General features: G+C 37.9%; 1 protein-coding gene and 1 long non-coding RNA gene across 7 annotated transcripts in view; both read right to left on the bottom strand.

The window, feature by feature from the left end:
- Nucleotides 1–22,906, bottom strand: part of brsk2b (BR serine/threonine kinase 2b) — a 167,713-nt gene that overhangs the window by 101,421 nt on the left and 43,386 nt on the right. The window lies entirely within an intron of this gene.
- Nucleotides 15,773–18,267, bottom strand: LOC148998426 (uncharacterized). Its single transcript, XR_016156096.1, has 3 exons — nt 18,216–18,267; nt 16,411–16,486; nt 15,773–16,303 (listed from the first exon to the last, which is right to left on the bottom strand). It is a non-coding gene; the product is annotated as an uncharacterized LOC148998426 (long non-coding RNA).

The following is a 22,906-nucleotide window of genomic DNA, read 5'->3' as shown; positions in this document are numbered from 1 at the left end:
GCATCTTGGGCCCGATTCAAATAAAGGGGCTGCGTGCCAACGACATTAAGCATGTGTTTATTGCTTTTAATGAAAGCCAAGGGGAGAGACAAATAAATCCTCAAAGGCTAATCTGTTATTGTTGCCTCCTGGTGGGCTGTGAAAGTGACCAAGACGTCACAGAGAAGTGGACACTGACAAATAAACATTGGACTTTTTTTTTTTTTACATTGTTCCTGTCCCCAATCCAATTCTTAATAACAATCAAATCTAAGAGCAGAACCCAATGCCAAATCCCAAAACCCAATTGTAAAATTGGCAGTGGCCAACCAGAAGCACGTGAAGCGCAATACAGAAGTGTTTTAAGGAGGTTTAGTGGGGGTTGTATTATACTGGTCACCATTGTAGGAGGCTGTTGACATCTCTCTCAAGCACTGGCTGATTCGAGTGCTGCGCCAGTGATGGCTCGCTCATTACCCCACTGCCTACTGTATATCAACAGTCAAGCGTGGGGATTTCTGCCTCTCAACACATCATCTGCTTGCTCTCTCACACTCCCACTCGCCTCTGTGCTTTGCTCTCTTTGCTTTCTTCCTTTTGATCCCCCCTCCTCTTAATTCATTACAGATAAAGGAGCCCCCACAATGGATCTGTCCGGTTTAGATAAAGACAATAGAGGAGCAAGGTGGAGAGAAAGCAATGGTTCAGTTATTGTACAAAAGCCACAGCAATGCCAGAATTAGCCACAGTTCTACACAGACAAGCATCTGTTTTGCATTCAACAATCAACGTGACGATCATGAAACGATTTTTTTATTTATTTTTTTTGTCAAAATTCACTGTTAACATATTGCTTATAACAAGGTATTTTGATGAATGTTCCAGTTGATTTGTACATATCAGCAAAGACATTTGCTGTGCTGTGATGTTCCCTCTATGGAGGAAAAAAAAGATTTTTTTGTGTTCATTATCCATTTTGGAAAAACTACCTCTTTTAAGTGAACGCCAATGCACTTCAAAAATATAAACAAGACCATTTTTAATGATTTCCAACATGCTACATGCCGCTAAACTAATTATGCACATTTGTGTGGCATTATTGAGGACTCTGAGAGGGATATTAACGGCATTCACTTATTTCAGCTGAAGAGCTATTGACCTCCTCTGCTTTCCTTTCTTATTTACTATTATGACAGCTGGCTGTCACTCCTCCTTCCTCAAACTCAGCCAATCATGTCACCCCGCTGAAGCTGTTACAGCCAATAGGCTATTGATTAACTGTCTTTGTTACTTCTCAGATGAAATTTAGGATATTGCGATCGAGATCACTGTGGCAGAGGAGGATGAAAAGCGGTAATAAAGATTTATTAATTTAGTCAACGCATTTATCATGCAGATAGGTTTAAAGTGTTAAATAAGTGAATTAATTTTCATGATGATTTGATGATGGAATACGTAAGACAATCACTCTTACTAATTCAGAAAATTAACAAACTTTTCTTTCTGTTTCGCCACTGAGAAAAGTAACCAAAAAGTACAATGATTCTACCATGATGTTTTGGACATTTAACTGATTTTGATATACATTATAGAGAGCGTAAGTCCCACCTCTCCGCTTCCGGCTCGTGGGACCTTATTTCGGGAAAAAAATATGTGTGGTAGTCAATGGCGAGAGACAACTTATCTTTTTATTCCATCTGAACTGTGCCCTGAATTACACATGTGATGTTTGTCAATTTAAAAGATAATTCTGAAAGTCAAAAACATTGCAGTTGGTCATAAAACAGAAGAGTAACATTTAGTTTTATGTGAAAATCGCTCAAGGAACTACATCTCCGAAACAACGAGTAAGATCCACTGCTCGTGTGTGTGCAGTCTGGTACAAAACACTCAGGCATGACGGCATAACGTTACGATTATAACGTAAGACTGTAGAAACAATGACAGACATTAGCCTCAGTAAAGTTAGCTTCATTCATTGAGAGAAAATGTGCGCCTTTGGGGTTCGTAGTTTTGTAATTACGTATTTTCACAGTCTTATACCTCAATGGTTTAACATCAAACTGTGACTTTCTTTACTTGAAAATGTATCTTTTAAATTGACAAACATCATATGTGTAATTCAGGGCACAATTCAAACGAGATCAAAATATTTGTTGTCTCTCGCCATTGACTACCATACAATATTTTTCCGAAATAAGGTCCCATGGTGATCGACCGGAAGGGGGGGGGGACTTAGGCTATACTGTGGCAGCAGTACCATTTTTTTTTTTTTTTTTTTTTAATTTTGTAATTAATGGTAAGTGGTAAAAACCCGGGTATAAGTGCTAACACTTTCCATATAAACCCATCAGGAGCTGTAGAGCAGCTGCATGTTTTACTGCAAGTAATCAGACTACAGTTTTCAGATCTGCACCTGGGCATCAGGCCAGCATCACAGACAACCTCTCTGCTCTTCTCCTCCATTGCATCCGTTTATCAATAAGATCCACACGGGTGCTCTCTGGTACGGGAACACGGAACAAGATAGGGAAAAGGGAAGGATTAGAGGAGACGTGAATGCCGAGTCGTCATGAGTATTCACACTGCATCACATGTGGGAGAAAGATGAACAGAGCTGCCTGATACGCAGCACATACACGTATAGAGTATTCCTCTGAGACTGCAAAAACAGACAGAAGCAGCCTTCACTCATACACGTATCTCCTGTTCACACTGCTGTCTTATTTTTCCTCATATTCTTAACCTTTTGCCAGTCCCTTTGGGGTGTGTATGTGAGTGTGTGAGTGGGTGGTAGTAGATTAGTTCAGCGGGAGTGGAGGGGCATGAGGTTAGGGAGGTTACAGAGTTAATACCTCTGTGTTCAGGGGTTTCTCTGTGATTCTCTCATCTCACTGGGGGAGTGAAAAAAAGAGTCACTTAAGACAAAGAGAAAGATAAAGAAAGAGACTGAAAAATGGAGAAAGAGAGGAGGGTGGGAGGGGACAGACAATGTAACTCAAAGTCTCTTACTCAAGAATGGGTGTCTGCTCTTATTTAGGATGGCCTGTCTGGAGAAATGTCAATGAATGCTGACAGAGCAAGACCCAGAGCGCTGTTTTAAGATGAGCGTGGCCTTCGGTCTGATAAATCAACTGAAAGTTTCATGATCGTCATGTTCTTTAAGTCACCCAAGTTCAAGAAGAAACACAAAAGGAAAACTTTTTTTTTTTCCATGCAAGTACAACAAATGGGACTTCCGAGCTTTAAGAAAGACACAAAACAAATTCATCTACGAAACAGATTCAAAACGCACGTTAAAAAACGTTCAGGAGATTTCATCCAAAAATCATTTACCTACCCTCAGGTCATTCCAAACTTGTATGACTTATGTTCTATTGTATAATAGAAAAGAATATATTTTGTAAAATGTCTCATTGTTTTTTTTTCCATAAAATAAAATTCAGTGGTTATTAAAGCTGTTTGGATACCAACATTTTTCTAAATATATTTTGTGTTCCACAGAATCAAGAAAGTCATACAGATTTGGAACGTCATGAGCATGAGTAAAACCTTAACTTTATGAGTATATTGACTACTTTTAAGATTTTTAATCTTAAAGGCTTTTACATTGTTTTTAACTAATGACAAAGAAAATTAAGCGTAGCGTCAGTTCTGGCAGGTCACGTCAGTCAAGCTCGCATCAGCTGACTCTCAGCTGATACACGGCTACCTATGGGAATATGACACCTATCACTGTATTCATATATAAGCTCTTTCTTCAGTATTATCAGCAGCTATCGCGTTTCTCAGGAACTAATTACCCTCCTCCATTCCCAGCTCCTTCTCTCGTCAGTCAGGATTTGGCATTCTGATTCCCCCTGAATCAGACTTAAATTCTCTAATTATGTTGTACATTAAAATGAGTTAATGACATCTGCAAAACATTCATGTTGGTTCTGTTGTGTTTACCCTAAGGAGGGTTATTGCTGTTCTCCCTGCTCTTATCCATGCTAGGCTGCATGGATGCACAGGATCTAACAGAAATCTAGCCCAGAACAGAAACATACCGCCAATCCTAACAGTCAATCATATTTGACGATAGTGGTCCTGACAGAAATGACCATTACATGGTTAAAATTGTCTAATTTAGTTTTTCAAAAGAGACAAAATGAGAGTAAGTGCAAGATTAGATTTTTTTTACATTTATTTTTAAGGTGTACAACCGCTTTAAAAATTAAAAAAATATATTTCTAAACCCCCGCTGAAAGTAATGGCACATTCTTTTTTTGTGAGGAACAATACTCTCTCAGTGATAATACAAATCAGTTTCAGTCTCCCGGAGCAAAAAACCTCATTTACTCTTAAAAATAAAGGTTCTTCAAAGGTGCTTTGTTGGGTCATATGGTTCCATGAAGAAACTTTAACATCCAAGGAACCTTTCCATTGCACTAAAGGTTCTTTGTAGCACCAAGAGGTACTTCAGATTATAAAATGGTTCTTCACAATCTCATGTGACCTCATATTGTTGGAGTAAATTTGTGTTTCCCACATTTATTTATGGCAACGCATTTTCACATTTTGCATAGTTGATGATTACAGCATTTTTTTTTTTTTTTACTAGATCTGAATGAAATGAGTTTGTAAACTTGTTTTTCCGCCAAAATAAAAGCTTGACTGCAGTTTCCGTCGAAATACAATAAATCAGTACATGCTCACGTGCATATAGAAATTTGGACAAATCAAATTTAATTTTTCGGTGAATTTTTTTTTTTTTTTTTTACAATATAGGGCTATCACTAACACAAATAATAATAATAATAATTAGTATAGTATTAAGACTGAGACAATTTAAAATGGGTTCGAGTCCCCATTACAGTTCAGGTAGGCCAACAAGTCAGTGCACAGATTTTTTCTATACACAGACTTTTTCTTTGTTCAGTTTGTACACCGAATAGCCAGGAGCTCTTCATTTTGAACTCTCAAAGTGTTGATCAGATTGATTAATCTGGTTATAGGTTCTTTAAAGAACCTTTGAGAAGGGTTCTTTGCAGTACTGAAAAAGGTTCTTTGTGGCACTAAGAAAAAAATAGGTTCTTCAAGGAACCTTTCAGTGAAAGGTTCTTTGGGGAACCAAAAAAGGTTCATCTATGGCATCACTGCGAAACCCCCTTTTTGGTTCTTCCTGGCACCTTTATTTTTTAGAGTGTAGGCAGCAAAGCATGACAGAGAGGAATTGAAGAGAGTGAGAGAGAAAAAAAAATACCTTGCTAAACAAATAAAATTACATTTGCAGCCTATTATTCTTATAATATTGTAGTGATTATAGCATCAACATCACAACATGATCATGACATTGTTTTTTTTAAAGAGCCTATCAATGTTTTTACGAAGAAAAGTATATTGCAACTCTTACAAAAAATATAGAAGTCCGACATCCGCCTGTAAGAGGCCGTCTGAGGCAAAACATCCGCTTCATCTTCCCCCACAGAGCAGCACCACACTGGGGCAAGAGGGGACTCTGAGCGGCCCCATTCATTATTAATCAGCTAATTAAAAGAGGTTCACTCCCCCTATCACACAGCAGATGATGAATGGAGAGGGAAAGACTAGAAAACAGGACAAGTCCCCTGAGGAAGCAGGAAGAAAGTGAGAGAGACCAAATGGGGGAAGTGGGAATGAGATGCATCTAAGATGTGAAAGGGACCTTGAGTAAACAAACAGCAAAGTTTCTTCTCATTTCAACTAACCGAATCCTTATAAGACAGAATATTAGGAAGACAAGTGAGAGTAAGAACCACGCCGAACTTTATGCACACTCAAATCTGAATGTAAATAGTGACACAGTCTAGATATCAAATACTAAAACTGAATAAGAAAAACAAAGTTTAAAGGTGTGATATGTAACTTTTCTTCTAAAATGAATCCTTTTTTTATTGCCTGTGTGTGAAGGGGTTATAATCACACATAACAAGGATCCACTTGTCAGGTTTTGCTATTACCTCTGAAGGCCAGTATTCCTATTTCTATGTGAAGTCTCCGGGTCGGATTTTCTGTGAAATCCATCGGATGTGACGTGCATGCGCGCTCCCGCGCCTCTCTCCTTTTTATATACAGTCTATGCGACGGCACTACAGCTAACGACATGAGTCCGATAACACCAAAAAACGACCTGCCTCCAGCACAACACACAACACAAACTCCACATAAATATAAAATACAAAACAAAACAAAAATTTATCTGCTGAAGCTCGTCAGGCCAAACGTGAATCAGATCGACTTAGGACGAAAAACGGATCAACATCGGTAGAGCATTTGAATTATTGAGAGACCTCCGCTAATTTTATTCTGATAAATTACAAATTTTCAGATATGCTGAAATAATGGTAAACTGTTATGAAATAGCAAGGTAAACTACAACATATATGAGACGTGAACTGAATACAAAAGACTGTTCCAGAATAACAAAAAGTAGGTGCTTTAGGATGTAACTTTTTTCATGTACTAGATCTACTGTCTACTAATCCCACTACTGTCATAATGTTTAAAATACATATTTCCAGACATGTTCAGTACAGTAATGTTACTTATTTACTACGATCTTACTGTTACTAAAATTGTTCAGTCTAGTTAATTAACCATTTTCGTTCTCATATTATACATTCACCTATGTTGACAGTGCTGATTGTAAAAGATCCACGAATAGTGAAATGCCTTATGCATGGAGCATTAGTTCAACGGCAAACTGATAAAAGTCTCCTATTACGTTGCAGTGGTAGTTTACAAGAGTTTCCAGCATGCTTTCTCCGGTGTGTTGAAAGTCTCAGTGTGGCCGTCGTGTACCATGAGAGCTTGCTCTTGTTTTTCGAGCATGGGCAAAAGCACAAGCACTCTTGTAAAAATCGGTTGCAATCTGAAACCTCACCGATAGAGGCCGCTAAAAATACATAGAGCACCTTTAAAGCAATATTTTACTTTTTTAAGAAAACGAGGTGCACCTATAAGCTAAAATTCAGCCTTGCCATCACATAAATAAATTACACTTTAAAATACATTACATTTCACTTTTCTCATTATTGTTTATACTTTATTTTTGATCAGATAAATTGTCTTGGTGAGTAGAAGAGAATTCTAAAAAGATTAAAATTAAAAATGTATATTTTATATTGTACTGCTGTATATTAATACACATTAATACGCATTGATACATTTACATTATTTTATGTATTATGAACAAAACAATGAACACCAATGTGTTCACTTATTAGCATTAACCTATTACTAAACCAATTGTCAAATTGTTATGACTGTCTTTTTTTCCCCGTTTTTGTCTATTTTCCCTGTGATTTGTTCTTGTTTCCTTTCGTTTGTTGTTTGTGCTGTCTTGTTTGTTCCCATATTTACCCTTGTTTTTTTCCTTGACTACTAATCAAATTCACCTGTCCCTTGTCAGCCCCTTGTTGTCTTGTGTATTTTAACCCCAGTGTTTTGTCCTACATGGCTGTTTTGCCTTTGTATTTTCTTCTCGTTTTCCCTATTCCTAGATGTTGTGCTCCTTGTGTTTTTTTAGTTCTTTTGTAAATAAATATATAAGAGAACTTTGCATTTTACTGCCTAGTGTTGTCAAAAAACTCGGTACTTCGGTACCAAGTCGGTACTAAAAAAAAAAAATGTTACGGTACCAGCTTTTCTAGGTACCGAGTACCAGGTTAATCCAGTTCTGTTCTAGACGCGATGTCTGAAACGTGCACAGTTGCGTCCTCTTTAACGCTGATATGGCTCTCTCTCTCTCTCTCTGAATCCACTTGTTGAAACGAAAGGAGGAAAGAGCCACATATGGAAATATTTTGAATTAGGCTAATGTCACGTTGCCATAAGAGGCCGATTACATGCAAATTCGCAATTTCAAATATAGGCGCGATTCAAGCGCGCTCATAATAAAAACTCGTTGGCGTTGCAGAGCAACGACAGACGCCGCGTGAGAGCAAGCACTTTGGAAAGAATAAGCACGCGCAAAAATATAATTAAAAAACACGCGCGACATGTGAACGGCCTCTAAAGTGCTTTCGGGGTAGTTTTACGAGTACATGAGCACAGTAGTATCCACCCGACACCAGAGTACTACTGGTATTAGTATTGTCATTTAATGTCAGTGCCAGTATGCGTATTCTTGCCTTTATAACTCAGCAGGTTTAAAAAGCCTTTTTAAAATTAAATATGAATGCAGTTTTAGATTAAATAAAAGGACAGTCAAGTCAAATAAAACATGTTTTATGGTAATGCTACAAAGATACCATTCATCAACATTACTTAGTTATCAACACATTGAGTGAACAATATATTTTTACAACATTAATTAATGTTTGAAAATGTTATTTATTACAAACACCTGATTGTTCATGTTTGTTCACTTAATTCATTGTGCATTAAATAAATAATGGATTAAAACTTTACAAACAACTTTAAAAATGTGTTAGTGTATACTATTGTTTATTTTAGGTCATTTTATCTAATCTTTTTCTAAAGTGTTTATAATACAAATGTACAGTTTCCATACTTGTAACCGTGATAAACACTTAAATATATGTAGATTTAAACTAAGCTTTGGTACCGAAATTGGTACCGAGAACCGTGAATTTTAACTGGTATTGGTACCGAATACTGAAATTTTGGTACCGTGACAACACTATTACTGCCTGAGAAAAAAAAAATTGGCAATCACTGCACATAAAATGGAAACTCGAGCACTATTCCAAGTTCTCTAACACTATATGGCTGTATCTAATTCACAGCAACATTGCAGCATGTTTGTCTGCAATTCCGCCATCATGCAGACTTTTCCCAGAGGTCCGAGAGAACTGCACATCTCCTCTTTAATTACGAGCCTTTTATATAACACACACACGCACACACACACAGCTCAACCTGCTTCCTCAACTTAAAAACTAATTAAGCCACAGGAGGGAGCATGCTCCAGTTTTTTCCTCCTCAGCCATGTGATATGAGAGAGAGTGAAAGAGTCCTGGCATCTGAAGAAGAGGATGAGGCAGAGAATGTGCCCAAACACAGGCGGATCATGCTTTGAAATACATATATAATCATGTTTTTTGTGTGTCCGGAGGGAATGGCTTCCTATATTCCACACTACAATGACCATCAACACACCCAAATGCTATAACAACTACGAAAAGCAAATATAGAATGGAATTAGGGCACATCCTTGATTTCCACTGAATGCACACTTACTTTTTTTTCCAGCTATACCTTCTTATTCATTCCACACCATGACTTACTTTGCATATGATGCTGAGTCAGCTTCATTCCTAATAATTAATAATAATAATTTGTTACATTTATAAAGCGCTTTTTCTGGGACCTCAAAGCGATTCACATATGGAAGGGGGGAATCTCCTCAACCACCACCAATATGCCTGCACATATGCCTGCAGGAACCACATGGCAAAGGGACCAGTCAAACCCATGCCAGTCAAGTTAATTGAAATTACTGGTGTAATGATTAGTTTATTGCGCCTTTAAAGGACTACATTAACAGAGAAGAAAATTTCAATGTATTTTCTAGACAGACAGTGGCGTAGTATCCAATGGGTGGGATGTGAGCAGAATGGGTGTTAGGCTGCCAATGCTCACTATCCTCCACAGACATCCCATCATGCCTGTGCTTCCTTTGATCTCCACATCCAGAATGATGTCTTGAACTAGACACAAGACTCAACATTCCTCCTTTACCTTCCTAATTATCTCCAAACAGCTGTTTCCATTTTTCAAAATATGCATTCGCATGCACGCATAAACAAATAAACATATTTTGTCATTTAAAAAGGTGTTTTTCAAAGCATCTGAGAGGAAGAGATAGATTTGTGAAGAGATATTTGTATTATTATGCACGTAAGCATGTGTTTGAGGTTATTACTCAAAAGAGGTGCTATTTTACAATACATTAGCTCAACTGTATACCTCTCAGATGCCTGAAATGAGTGCTGACCAGGGTGCCATTAGCAGGAGACATTCCTATTGTCATTAAGCCTTGCTCTGTAGATGTGCTAATGTCATTTTATGACAGATCTTTTCACATAGCAATGCTTTCATGTCAGTATAGCTTCATTGATGGGGAAAGCGAATAATTGCATGGCTCCCCAAAATTGCATTTAAATGGAGAAAACTTTCAATGATGTTGTAGAGTTTGACATTTCAAGTCTTGAATTGGTCCTCCTTAAGTATTAAATGTTTGTCCTTAACAGCTCTTTTTCAATTGCGGTAAAATCACAATTTGATCCCATTGATACACAACAACACTGTTTAAAAGCCTTATAATACAGTATACCAAGGCATATAACAATTTACCAAAGAATTACCATCTCATACCATCATTGTAACAGGATACTTTCATATAATTGTTTGTATTATATGAGGGTGTTAATATAAAAATTGTTATGGCCAATAAATGATCAATATTAACATTGATTAACCCTTGTGCATCAATTAAAAAAAGTTACACATAGGTAAAAAGAGGACAAAAATGTCCATGTCAAAAAACTGTCATAAAAAAATGTGATGCTTTGGAGCACAGACTTAAGTTTGGTATCATTTTAAAGAAAACCCTTTGATTATTGCTGAAGTAAAAAAATAATAATAAGTAAATCCAAAAAAAAAAATGTATATAGGTATAAGTTTATGAAAATTATTTATAAAATAATATTTTATATAAAATATATATTTTTTAAATCAGGTTGAACTCAAAACTACAATAAAATCAAAGCTATAAATCTAAATAGGTTGTGTTCCAAATTTTAGGATGATATCTCAAAAAATTAGCTTTCGGTAACAGTTTGTTTGGGCGTAGTAACATATTTTCCCCATTGGGTCCCAGCAAAACCCCACTGGTGCTCACAGTGATTGGATTTCTTATTTGCAGTTTTTCTCTCTCAGTATTACAAACACACATATGTGCACACACACACATTTATTTTTATAACACACATACTAACCACACTCTGACATCCATACCAACACACCCACACAAATATCGTTGCATAATTTATGCAGTTGGCTCTATAGTATGCCGAACCAGGAATAAAGCGACATTTGTTTTATAGGCCAAACTTAAAAAAAATGACACCATCTGATAAAAAGTAGTAAAAAATAAAATTTTGAAGCCTTGCCATCAGAATGAAAGCCTCTTAACAAAGATTGCGTAATTTTAGTTAACTGAACCGGGGACTAAAAATGGCAGTTTTAATGGGTTTCAATGGGGACACTATTGTCCAAAAGGGGCTGAGAGGGAGTATTTTTTGTACCTAATGCAAAAAATATTTTTTTAAGAAAATGACTGTGAAATAATACAATTCCAATAAAAATACACACCTGTGCCAAGTTTTTTGCAGTTAGCTTTAACACAGGCAAAGTGATCAAAAAAAAAAACAAAACTGAAAAGGACAAAAATGTCCACAAGGATGCACAAGGGTTAAATAATAAATAAAAATAGTAATTTTAAATGATACAAGTGAATTTAAGCCTCACAACATTGTATTCTGCAATACGAAACATAAATGTTAACTTTGAGATTTGATAATGATTACATTAGTAGTCTTATTAAGATTAAAATGAGTGTTAGATGACCGAAAAACATAATCCAAATGTAAAAATTAAGGAATTAAGCTTGCACATTAGAAAAAATAAGTTGTGGTCACATTAGCTATATTTTGGCCCAATTTAGTGGGCAAAAAGGCCCATTACCCATTATCAATACTATAGCAACACATAAATCAAGTCACTTTCAAACCAAAATAATATCATCAATGTTGTTGTTTTTTTATAAAAAGGAAACATCTAAAATAAATAGGACTGTATTAAATAAGCCAATCATAGTCATGATTGTCAACATGCTGTTTGAGCTGTGAGGAGTGAAAGAACACTGTGTAAACTGCAGCGCTTTGCTAGCAGGTTAATAAACTCAACCAAATGCATCAGAGATTAATCATATAAATAAAAAATAGGCTACATACAAAACAAAAGTCATATTACAACTTACATCTGCACAAAAGGATGCAAATGTGCACGTGAACTTGACTGTGCTTGTCTAAATGTGTAACTACCATTGTGGATGTGCTCAGCAATGCTGAGGGAACTAAACGGGCAACTAAAGCACTAAGACCTCAGGTACAACCCAAAATGCCACAATAACCAATCAGACCTCACCGCCCTCAATGCCACAATAACAAATCTGACCTCAGGTACAACCCAAAATGCCACAATGACCAATCAGACCTCACCGCCCTCAATGCCACAATAACAAATCTGACCTCAGGTACAACCCTAAATGCCACAATGACCAATCAAACCTCACCGCCCTCAATGCCACAATAACAAATCTGACCTCAGGTACAACCCAAAATGCCACAATGACCAATCAGACCTCACCGCCCTCAATGCCACAATAACAAATCTGACCTCAGGTACAACCCAAAATGCCACAATGACCAATCAGACCTCACCGCCCTCAATGCCACAATAACAAATCTGACCTCAGGTACAACCCAAAATGCCACAATAACCAATCAGACCTCACCGCCCTCAATGCCACAATAACAAATCTGACCTCAGGTACAACCCAAAATACCACAATGACCAATCAGACCTCAGGTACAATCCTAAATGCCACAATGACCAATCAGACCTCAGGTACAACCCTAAATGTCACAATGACCAATCAGACCTCAGGTACAACCCAAAATGCCACAATAACCAATCAGACCTCACTGCCCTAAATGCCACAATAACCAATCAGAGCTCAGGTACAACCCTAAATGCTACAATGACCAATCAGAACTCAGGTACAACCCTAAATGCTACAATGACCAATCAGACCTCATGTACAACCCTAAATGCTACAATGACCAATCAGAACTCAGGTACAACCCTAAATGCCACAATAACCAATCAGACCTCAGGTACAACCCTAAATGCTACAATGACCAATCAGAACTCAGGTACCACCCTAAATGCCACAATAACCAATCAGACCTCAGGTACAACCCTAAATGCCACAATAACCAATCAGACCTCAGGTACAACCCTAAATGCTACAATGACCAATCAGAACTCAGGTACAACCCTAAATGCCACAATAACCAATCAGACCTCAGGTACAACCCTAAATGCCACAATAACCAATCAGACCTCAGGTACAACCCTAAATGCCACAATAACCAATCAGACCTCAGGTACAACCCTAAATGCCACAATAACCAATCAGAACTCAGGTACAACCCTAAATGCCACAATAACAAATCAGACCTCAGGTACAATCCTAAATGCCTCAATAACCAATCAGACCTCAGGTACAACCCTAAATGCTACAATGACCAATCAGAACTCAGGTACAACCCTAAACGCCACAATAACAAATCAGACCTCAGGTACAACCCTAAATGCCTCAATAACCAATCAGGAAAAAAAATAAATGTTAATGTCACAACAATCATTGCTTTCTTGATCGATCATTGATCGATCATCGCTGTCACATCAATGATCAGGTAATCAATATGGTACCAATGTATCATGTAATGCTACTTTTTTGTACGATTGGTCTGAGAGCTTAAGAAGAATCAGGAAGAGAATGAAAGGGAAACACAGAGTGTAAGTAATTGTCGGGCGGTATATAGAGCTCATGAGGCAGTCATTCGTATTAATGTCTATTACACCCGCACAATAAATTCATCTGCAACCAACCGGCAATCGGCCGCACATATGCTCAATGCTTCATGCTTTATCTAGCTAGAAATTTCCCATTAACTCCAAGCAGATCCTGAAGTATTGGTCTAGAGACATTTAGCTCCTGTCCATTGCATCCATTGCACTTGTTGTGTTAGTTGGTCACCATGATTCACTTGATTATCAAAAACATGTCTGGTGCAAATACTTTGCTTACGAAAGAGCAAATGCTCATAACAGGAAAGTATAGATGGCTGTCGTCGAATACACGTATATGACTTGTGAACCACACTATAATTATAAAGTAATAGGTGTGTAATAGTAAAGTCAGCAGAGAATAAGATGTACTGAGGTTTTGCTTGAGATGTAACATGGTTCCCCTCCAGCAGGACTCCACAGTTCGCAGTAATAGGTCATCCTGAGGCTGTTAGCTCTCTGCCTCCCCCCAACTGTGAACCTGTCAGACAACTCAGCCTGCAGCGAACACATCAACACACACACACACACACACTCATGTTAACATGCTAAAATGCAAGCCTGAATTTTCATCTGAAAACTTCAGTATCTAACATCTTCTTGAAAGTCCATTTTCCCACAGATATGTCAATTAAAATAGTAACTGATAGTAACTGTATAGTATAAAATAGTAACTGTAACGAATAAAAAGAAACTGTGAGATGCATTTATTTAATAAACAACCAGCAATGCCAGCATGTATTCAAATACTACCATGGCACATTATCCCTTAAGGCTGTTTAAAATTCTTTCAAAGGTTGTCCACTTGTATGCCCGTTGTTTTTTAAAACATCTAGAGTCGACCCCCTTGTATAAAAAGAGCAGTAGAGCTGCCCGAGGCTTTTCAATGCTGGTATATTAGTTATGAGAATTTCCCGTGTACAGTAAAGGACGTTCCTACTGTACTCCTGCTGTGAGGGGAATTCTGGGCTTCTGTTCTTACGTAAGCGGTCAAAGTCTGGAACACCTCATTACTCTCTTTATGATCTGAGCAAGGACCCCTTCCTCAAGGATCCATGAAGTGGGCCAAAGCATCCATCATGGAGGCCCAGAACTGAGACGAGCTCAGAGGCTCACGGGGCCGACCCAGGAGAACGGGTGGCATTCCCCAGGGGTCCAGCACGGAGATACAAAACACAGCATGGAGGATGAAGCCTGCTTTTCTGCCTGGATAATACAGTACACGTCCATTTTAGCGTTCTATTTTAATGATAGATAGATAGATAGATAGATAGATAGATAGATAGATAGATAGATAGATAGATAGATAGATAGATAGATAGATAGATAGATAGATAGATAGATAGATAGATAGATAGATAGATAGATAGATAGATAGATAGATAGATAGATAGATAGATAGATAGATAGATAGATAGATAGATAGATAGATAGATAGATAGATAGATAGATAGATAGATAGATAGATAGATAGATAGATAGATAGATAGATAATCACCGCATATGCATGAATTTCCTGTTGATCTCTCATCTTGGAATGACACAGGAGAGATGGCAAATGCTACATCCCCGCAGCAAAGACATGTAAAGTCAGAGAGTAACTGTGAGGCTAAGTGGTTTGGGAAATGGACTGCCGATAGGCCCAAGCTGCCTTAGTGCCCTTGAGCAAAGCACTCCAACCAAATTGCATCAATATATGTTCAATCACTCAAGTACAGAGTCCACAGAAAATGAATGTCAGCTCCAAATAACAGGGTGCCAGGGAAAAAGAACATCACATTTAAAAGCAGTCTTACATTATGTTTATCATTCATGAGGTTAAAACATAGCCTTTCTTAAAGCATAGTCTTGTTTATTTTTTGCTAAAACTAACGTCATATCTGCAGTTTAAAAATGGCAGCTAGTCACTAATTGAAATCATGTTTAGAACTCAATACAGGTGGAGACAAACTCAATACTGTATAATATTGTGAAATTTCATAACTATATTAAATATATATCCTGAAGCCAATAACCTACTGACTCCTTTATTTTGACATTACAGTAATAACAAAATACACTGGTTACATCACATAATGAGTCTTTTATTTTTTTTGAAAGCATGGCCAGCAAAATTCTGTCATTTAAAAATTCTGTGTAATTTAATGCATCCCAATTTTACACAGATTGAAAATGTCCTGTCTGCATTCAAATCAATTCACTTTGGTTTTACAGCATTAACGGGAAGAGCAAGTTGGATAAGGATCGTGCAATTCACAAGCAATGTCACGTAAAATCTTACTGTATTAGAAAATACTGCAATACTTAGTGAATCACAACCCAAAAGTAAAGAATCACAATGAAATGCATCACAATAAAATGATTCTATCACAGAATCCCTGGTGATTCCAACCTCCTCTGTTCCAGTACTGCATGACTTGGATCTGCACAGCAATGCATACACCGAGAGGCTTTGGAAAATAAATAGTCTCTTTTCTTCTCTCCACACTGTTTCTGTGTGTCTGTCTCTGCTGCTGTACTGGCAGGCTACAGAAGTGATGTGTGAGAGCACTCGGAAAAAAAAAAAAAAACGAAAACTGACTGAGAGGTTTTATTCCCTGCTGGCCGCCGGCATGGGCACTTTCTGTGAGGGAGCACTCTAAAGAAAGAGAGAATAGATGAAGGGATAGCACAGTCCGTTCACACATATGCAAAATAAAACTGTGCAAGAGGGATCTGGACGGTAAAGTTTACAGAAGATTCTACCTTTCAGTTTAGTTCTGAATATATGCATCCATTTCGATTCTTTCGCAGCTCCTGATCCATGTGACATAAACAAGCTCTGTGAAGAAATACTCAGCATTTTACACAAAGCAAAAGAGAGGTGCAGGGATGACTTATTTTTTTTAGGCCAACCTGGAATTTAGCATCATCCTGGTGCCTCTATCAAAAAACCCAGTAAGGATTGCTCCTTTGGCTTTTGGATTATTGCGAAAAATGAGGTCTGTGTTAAACAAAAGCTTATGATTCTTGTACGTTTTGTTCATCATGATAATCTTCACAAATGATTCATGAATTTTGAAGCTTAATACCATTAGCAGAAGTCAAAAGCTAAACGTACAGTAGGCTATAGAGGGAATGCATTGACGTTACTTTCCTGCCGGAACACACACCCCTCAGCCGGACTGAAAGGCAAAAGAGCTGCTGTGTGCGATTTAATAGAGGAAAATGTGAGTAAAACAAACAATTATCAGTTTAAACTAAAGCTTGGACTCAATAGTGTTCCTTACAACTTACCAAAGATAGCCTGGGAAAACCCAGACAACTTCCGGCAAATTTAGATTTGCTCTGAAAGTTAGTCTGGCAAAGAGCTTATTCAAGGCCATTTCCAGTCCGCAGAAATCGCAGCACCAATCAGAAACGTTGGGGCGAGCATTACGCGATGACGACAGCGCTGGGATTTTAAAGCAGATTTTGTAGCCTACATTACAAAGATGGATGCCGCCGTCGAACATCACTCGCTCGAATCGCTATCGCGTCTGATCTTAAGCGATTTGAACGTTTCCTTTTAGTTAAAAACCGAGCAAAGCACACTCGGAGATGTTTCTCCACCGGCCACCGCTCTGCAAACGTCATCTCCTTCATCACTCTGATTGGTTTTAGGTCTACCCTCGACATCCGTTGGTGACGCCCCTCTGGAAATGATTTGTCTATGAAGCTTTGCCAGACCATATCTTAGTTACAACTGAAAATAGTCTGGTTTTAACAAGGCTATACCAAATATCCAGTGATCCATGGATATTAAAATGCCCTTGTGCCTGATTTTGACACTGGGGAAATAGGCTACATAAAGCAAATTTGCATGTGAACGCTTTATATAAATGCAATATGGGTAGGTCTAAATCTGGATGATCACTCATATTAATGTTAGTAGTACTTTTAATCAAAAGTAGTTGATCTCTGAATGCAACGCAACATGAGGAGAGTATGGATTGGAAGCTCCTAACGCTTGTTAGCATATAAATGCATGGATAATTCATTACTATTATTCATAGTCAGTTCATTGCGTTGTATTCGGAGATCAGCTACTTTTGACTGACAAAATTCCAGCTACCGGAAACTGATAAACAGAGTTGTTAAAAACCTTTCTTTTTAGTAAACTTAGTGTACACAAACAATTAATTCAATGCTCAAGATCATGTGTAGAAGCCTAGGTGATACTTTGAGCAGAGTTGTATGTTGTGTCGAGCCTCCTTGGTGCGTTCACACCGGACGCATGATTTCAGTGTTAAAGGAGAACTCCGGCGAACAATGAACCTTTGGTCTAATAAAACATCGGTACCTAGTCAATCGTTCTCTGAGTTTTGTTTTCATGATAATCGAATGTAAAGAGTTTTATCTCTAAAAACTGTTTAGCGTATAATGCTAGTAATGGGGGCATTGAGTAAGTAAAAAGAAATCGCTAGTTTATACCACTAACAAGGTTCAAAATAGCCCCACACTCACACAGTAACATAATGAGGCTCCATACATGCAAAACGAAGCATTGAGAACTTTGTAAGTGTACAGACCCTTTAATAAGAAGATAATTTATGAAGACAGTTCACTTCGCGTATACAGGCAGGAGCCATCTTAAAAAATAGTCTCGATAAGTCGATCCCCGAACGCCGTTCATACAGTTCAGAAGTTCGTTGAACTTCATAGAGTTCAGATCACTCAGCACGACGTTTGTGGTTTGACTTATCGAGACTATTTTTTAAGATGGCTCCTGTCTGTATATGCGAAGTGAACTGTCTTCATAAAGTATCTTCTTATTAAACGGTCTGTACACTTACAAAGTTCTCAATGCTTCGTTTTGCATGTATGGAGCCTCATTATGTTACTGTGTTAGTGTGGGGCTATTTTGAGCCTTGTTAGTGGTATAAACTAGCGATTTCTTTTTACTTACTCAATGCCCCCATTACTAGCATTATACGCTAAACAGTTTTTAGAGATAAAACTCTTTACATTCGATTATCATGAAAGCAAAACTCAGAGAACGATTGACTAGGTACCGATGTTTTATTAGACCAAAGGTTCATTGTTCGCCGGAGTTCTCCTTTAAGTCAATGCAAAGACGCGTTACGAGCATAAAAAATTCCTGCGGTGCGAATGAGGCGTAGAACCTCATCCATAAGTTTGTGTCTGGGCATGAGAGAGAAAACATCACAGGACAGGTTAATAACTTTTGGAGGCTGGCTCTATTTATCATTACAAAAATAAATGACAGATTAGGATGAGGGCGAGGGTGATCTTCGCTCGCTCCGAAGCGGGACAACAGGTCTTAAAACTGGGCGCTGGACAGGCGGAAGTACCGCTGACAGCGGCCGTCATCCAGGCGCAGCTCCTGGAGCGAGCAAATGGTGAAACTCGCCAAACTGTTCGCCTCCGAAGGGTCCGGTGGACACAAATATGATCCCCACGCCGCTGTTCTACTTTCCAAATACAGAGCAGTGACTCTCTAGATGAATGCTCGATCAACATAAAAAAAGTTGGCCGCCAACAGGTTTCGATTCGATTCTGCGTAAATTTCGCTTCAAAGTTTTGTTTTTACATGCATCAATTTCGCTCTTGACGCGCGAATGGATTCAAAGTGTTCAAGTGTATAACTAGATGCGGTAGACGCGAATTTGACGCGCTGGTGTGAACGGACAGTTAGTGTTTTAGAAACAGCTATTTTGATGCTATCATAGAAGTGTCCCATGCACTCCCATTCTAAAGGCATTTTTACCTAAAACAAAAATACGGTCAATCTTAAAGATACACTGTGTAATAATTTAAGCTGTTTTTTCAGCAAAAAACACTTTGTTCTTTCAAAATTATATGTTCTCATTAATGTGTAATCACTTCAACCAAGTAATTAAGTATTCTCGCAAGTGTATAATCTGCCATTTAGAATACATACAAGCGAGTCGTTCGAATGGCAGAAACCATGTTGCGTATCCATCTTGAAAACACATTAGGCAATGAGGAACATACCTGGAATTTCAAGTTTCGCCTTTCGTGTTTTTACACTCAGTGGCACTGTGATGAATGCAAGAGGGAGATTACTCGCGACTGCCGGCAGATTTGAAATAATACGGCCACTGTAGGAGTTAAAACGCCCTTGGAATGGGAGGGGCTAGGAAGTAATACTCAGTTGGTAGTCATCACCAGAAGATGGGAGAAAATCCTACACAGTGTAGCTTTAAAAGTGTTGTTTCCATTCCAATTATGCTTTCACATGAAAGTTTGAGTTCGGTAGATTAACAAAAAGAGCCTAGGTTACCCTTTAAGCATAAACCGGCCAACAAAGGTAGTTTTTTTGCATCTTACTCTGATTTTGCACAGTATGTTAACACATTAGCCTTCTTTCTGTCGGCTTATTGAAGTGTGCATACAGTATGAGAAATGCGACACATCCTTAGTGCAGATTTAAACACATTCAGACAGAGCGAGTGTTTTGCAGGAAAGGAAGAAGTAAATATATCACAAACGCAGACTCTTTCATGACCTAGAAAATGTATATTTTGATAATAAACATATCGTGCCAAGAATTAAGAATTTGTTCCCTCATTTCAGTAAACTGTTGCCAAGTCTCCTCGTAATTACAATGTGGCCACGATTTAGGAAAATGAGGGTGGTGAAACCAACATGCAGATTAAAAAAAAAAAGACAATTAGGACACTTACAGACTTTTAGAGACATAAATAGTGTGTTGTTTTCTTTGTGGATAATAATTAGGATGTGTAAGGAAAAAACATTATTTTACAGTAAACTACACATCCTAATTTTCAACCAGTTATGCTTTCAGGCAAGTCATACTTTACACAGAATGTATGAACTAATTCACAATAGGTTATAGTACCATTCGGACTAAATCATCGGCATGTTGTCACTACAGGCGTGACCCTTCGTAACCTCGTAAACCCACAGAGAAACCAATTTTAAGTCAGTTATTCATAGCCACTTCTCAGCGATCTCATATCCTTAACTGGGAATGAGAATAGATCAGACTTTGTTAACACATAATCATTGACTCGATTAGGGAATGGTGATAATTGGAGAGAGAACCCAATGGACTGACATGCTTCCAGCCCTTGGACTGCAGCCCAGATGTTCCCCACATCTATGAAAATCAAACAATTAACAATTCTTCAAGAACACAGAGATAATGATCTTCGTTGAGTGTCAACTTCTCATTTCAAAATCCATGCGCTTGCCTTGCCTACCGCTTAGTCTGTCATGAGAGATTTCTATATGATTTACAGAGCTGCTAATTAGTAGTCAGAGAGTCTTATCTAAGATTCAAACTCCTGCAGCAGCACTTGCTGTCAGGATTACCAATTGAGCTGGGAATGGAAACGATTAAGTAATAAGAAGAAATCTGAAATGACTTCCACTATTTATGTTTAATTGGTGACTATGGTGGCTTGGTGATGAAAGATGTGTTTTTTTATATGACTCAAGGTTTCAGTTTTTGTCACTTAAATATTTAGTTGACTGATATCTGGTGACTGCATGTGAATGAGCTAAATGCACAAGAGGGTTTCAAATCAATAAGCAGAGAATTAAATACAGAGCTGTGCTATAATGGACGCCTTTTACTTTCTCTCTCTCTCTTCATCTCTTTCAGATGACAGCACAATGGCATGACCCAAATAGACTGTAGCTCTCCTCTGATTGGCTGAGATTACTCATAGAAGATTCTTCACATCATCAGCTTTAATAATTCATCAATTTACAGACAGACTCCCCATAACCACAAGTCCTGGCAGATGAAAGCCAAAAATTAACGTCCACTTCACTAGAAAAAGTCTTAGAGATATCTGCCAGAGTGTATACAGGCACATTGCAAGACACAAACACATTATATACAGCTGAACTTGATCTCATTCATTGTTGTAAGAAATGAAAAATTTAGCAGTCAAACATTAAATTATGTTTAAACAGACAGTGAAACAAATAGCCACTCAACTAATCGTGTAACAAAGTGGTTCTCAATCCTGGTCCAGGTCCCACCCTCTGAAGGATTATGTGACACTAGACTAGCAACGGCTGCTTTTATGATATATCTATTCCTTAGACAGAATAAATGAATCTTTATATCCTTGTGTGTGTGTAAGTATCACACAGCAGTAACAACTCTTTCCCACAGGCTATGCGATGATGCTATCAGCTTTCATCTCCCCTCCAGCAGGGCACAGGGTAAGAAACCCACCTTAAACGCTCCCTCTGACAGACCCTCACGCTGGGGCAGGAGGGGGAGATGGAGCGAAGGAGAAGCAGTGAGTGACTGACAGATCTGTGAATGAATGCAGGAAACAGTCATCTCATTTCCCTCCAACAGTGACATGCCTTTATCCGTTCAATTAGACATCATGGTCGGTCTGAAGAGTGAACAGACAGGAGGGAAAAGAGGAAAGATGGGATAGTGAAATGAAGTGAAAGATGAGAATAAGGGTTACGTGTCTGACTGGTTTCTAGGGTTTTATTTATGTTGTGAAATAATATTAAAATTCAAAAATAACTGTTTTCTATTTGAACATATTTTAAAATGTACTTTATCCGTGTGATGGCAAAGCTGTATTTTCAGCATCATTACTCCAGTCTTCAGTGTCACATGATCCTTCAGAAATCATTCTAATATGCTGATTTGATGCTCAAGAATAATTTCTTATTATTATCAATGTTGAAAACAGATGTGCTATTTAATACTTAATATTTTTGAAACTGACACATTTTTCAATATTTTGTGATGAATAATGTTCAAAAGAACATTTCTTTGAAATAGAAATCTATATTAACTTTATAAATGTCAATTTTGTTTAATCCAATGCATCTTTGCTAGCCTGACTTCGTCATAATCATATTCTTGTCGGAATATGAGTCTGAAACTGCTCCAAAGGGCTTTGATTATGAGGCGTGTCTTAACCGAACCAGGAAAAAGAAAAAAAACTCTGCACTCAATTGGATAGTCGGTAAACCTACAACCAATCAGAGCAACGCAGTAACTGAACTACTTTGCATACAGTTGTCAACTACAGAACTTACTTATTTTAGAAGTAAAATAGCGAGTGTTGCTTCTTTTACTTACTCACAATGACCACAGGCTTTTCATTACGTCCCATCTTCTTAGCGACCGTCAGAGCCAGCTGATAAGTTACACTTTTGCCGAATCATGTAGGAAGGACGAAAAAATATCTTTCCGATCGACAAATGCCTTGATTGCAGTTTTCTGTTT

The sequence above is a fragment of the Pimephales promelas genome, chromosome 1 (genome assembly GCF_988280905.1).
Source record: "Pimephales promelas chromosome 1, fPimPro1.hap1.1, whole genome shotgun sequence".
Taxonomy (NCBI): domain Eukaryota; kingdom Metazoa; phylum Chordata; class Actinopteri; order Cypriniformes; family Leuciscidae; genus Pimephales; species Pimephales promelas.
The sequence above is the reverse complement of the archived record's forward strand: the minus strand, read 5'-3'. Positions and strand labels throughout refer to the sequence as shown.